Here is a 2,500-nt window from a genome sequence, read left to right on the forward strand (position 1 = left end):
AGCACCGGCGGATGCACGGGTCAAGCGGGACGGGACGAGCGCAAGGCTTGCTTTTGGTGGCACACGAAAACACGAACCCGAAAAAGGGACATACGCACTGGCGACACGCGCGCCCGTTTCGCCTGCCACCCATGCACACTCGCCTGGGCTGCTGGTCACATGCGTCGCTCATAGGCATTTTGCAGGCCAGCACCGGCGGATGCACGGGTCAAGCGGGACGGGACGAGCGCAGGGCTTGCTTTTGGCGGCACACGAAAACACGAACCCGAAAAAGGCGAAAAAGGGACATACACACTGGCGACACGCACGCCCGTTTCGCCTGCCACCCGTGCACACTCGCCTGGGCTGCTGGTCACGTGCGTCGCTCACAGGCATTTTGCAGGCCAGCACCGGCGGATGCACGGGTCAAGCGGGACGGGACGAGCGCAGGGCTTGCTTTTGGCGGCACACGAAAACACGAACCCGAAAAAGGCGAAAAAGGGACACACGGACAGGCGACACGAAAAAAAAGGGGTCGCCCTACCTAGGTGGGCGCAAAAACCCCGTCCGCCAGGAGGTTTCGCCAAAGTGTCTGTACTGTCACACAGGGTCAATAGCACGGGCATGGCCGGCCGCCGCACGTGCAGCGGCTTACGGACGCACGGTTCGGCGGCACAGGTGCCTGGCGGCTTTAGCACCTTGGGGTGGACAGGCCTGGCGGCAAGGGGGGCTAGGCACCTTGCTGCCAGCCGGCAATGGTGCACGGGGCGGGGCGCCACACAAACACGAAAGAGGGACAAGAGCGGGGCGATGGTCCACAGAGACGAGCCATGCACGGGGCCCGTGATCGCCGACACGCGCGAACGCGGACGCGGACAAGGACAAGGACGCGACGCGCGGCGCGCGTGCGAGGTCAAGAGGGGCGCGCGCACGAAAACGCGAAAAAAGGGGCTAGCGGCCGAGAAACGCGAAAAAAACCGGGTCACCTACCTAGCCGAACGCCTAAAATCGCTTCGGGCAGGAGGTTTCGCCAAAGTGTCTGTACTGTCACACGGTCCGTACGGGCGCAACCCCATCGCGCGCCAGCACCCCTTCCTGGGGGCGCCCGCCCGCCAGGCGCCTGGCGCCCCACGCGCGCGCGCCCGGCGCCTGGCGCCTTGCCCCCCACGCGCGCCCGGCGCCTGGCGCCTGGCGCCTCGCCCCCCACGCGCGCGCCCGGCGCCTGGCGCCTTGCCCCCCACGCGCGCCCGGCGCCTGGCGCCTGGCGCCTCGCCCCCCACGCGCGCGCGCGCGTGGCGCCTTGCGCCTGGCGCCTTGCCTCCGCGCGTGCCTGGCGCCTGGCGCCTTGCCCCCCACGCGCCTGGGCGCCTCTTTTCCGCCTGGGCGCCCTGGCACCTTTCCGCCTGGGCGCCTGTTTTCCGCCTTGGCGCCCTGGCGCCTTTTCGCGTGGGCGCCTCTTTTCCGCCTGGGCGCCATGGCGCCTTTCGGCCTGGGCGACTCTTTTTCGCCTGGGCACCTCTTTTCCGCCTGGGCGCCTCTTTTCCGCCTGGCCAGGGCGCCTCTTTTCCGCCTGGGCGCCATGGCGCCTTTCTGCCTGGGCGCCTCTTTTTCGCCTGGGCGCCTCTTTTCTGCCTGGGCGCCCTGGCGCCTTTTCGCCTGGGCGCCTCTTTCCCACCTGGGCGCCCTGGCGCCTCTTCGCCTGGGCGCCCTGGCGCCTTTTCGCCTGGGCGCCTCTTTTGGCGCCTGGGCGCCTACGCCAGGGCGCCTCTTTTCCGCCTGGGCGCCTCTTTTTCGCCTGGGCGCCTCTTTTCCGCCTGGGTGCCCTGGCGCCATTCCGCCTGGGCGCCTCTTTTCCGCCTGGGCGCCCTGGCGCCTTTTCGCCTGGGTGCCTCTTTTGGCGCCTGGGCGCCTACGCCAGGGCGCCTCTTTTCCGCCAGGGCGCCTCTTTTTCGCCTGGGCGCCTCTTTTCCGCCTGGGCGCCCTGGCGCCTTTTCGCCTGGCGCCTCTTTTGGCGCCTGGGCGCCTACGCCAGGGCGCCTCTTTTCCGCCTGGGCGCCTCTTTTCCGCCTGGGTGCCCTGGCGCCATTCCGCCTGGGCGCCTCTTTTCCGCCTGGGCGCCCTGGCGCCTTTTCGCCTGGGTGCCTCTTTTGGCGCATGGGCGCCTACGCCAGGGCGCCTCTTTTCCGCCTGGGCGCCCTGGCGCCTTTCCGCCTGGGCGCCTCTTTTTCGCCTGGGCGCCTCTTTTCCGCCTGGGCGCCCTGGCGCCATTCCGCCTGGGCGCCTCTTTTCCGCCTGGGCGCCCTGGCGCCTTTTCGCCTGGCGCCTCTTTTGGCGCCTGGGCGCCTACGCCAGGGCGCCTCTTTTCCGCCTGGGCGCCTCTTTTTCGCCTGGGCGCCTCTTTTCCGCCTGGGCGCCCTGGCGCCATTCCGCCTGGGCGCCTCTTTTCCGCCTGGGCGCCCTGGCGCCTTTTCGCCTGGCGCCTCTTTTGGCGCCTGGGCGCGTACGCCAGGGCGCCTCTTTT

This window comes from Aristolochia californica, unplaced genomic scaffold, assembly GCF_029961685.1.
Source record: "Aristolochia californica isolate CCGP_79_NKW_82.1479 unplaced genomic scaffold, dmAriCali1.0.hap1 SCAF_12, whole genome shotgun sequence".
NCBI lineage: Eukaryota > Viridiplantae > Streptophyta > Magnoliopsida > Piperales > Aristolochiaceae > Aristolochia > Aristolochia californica.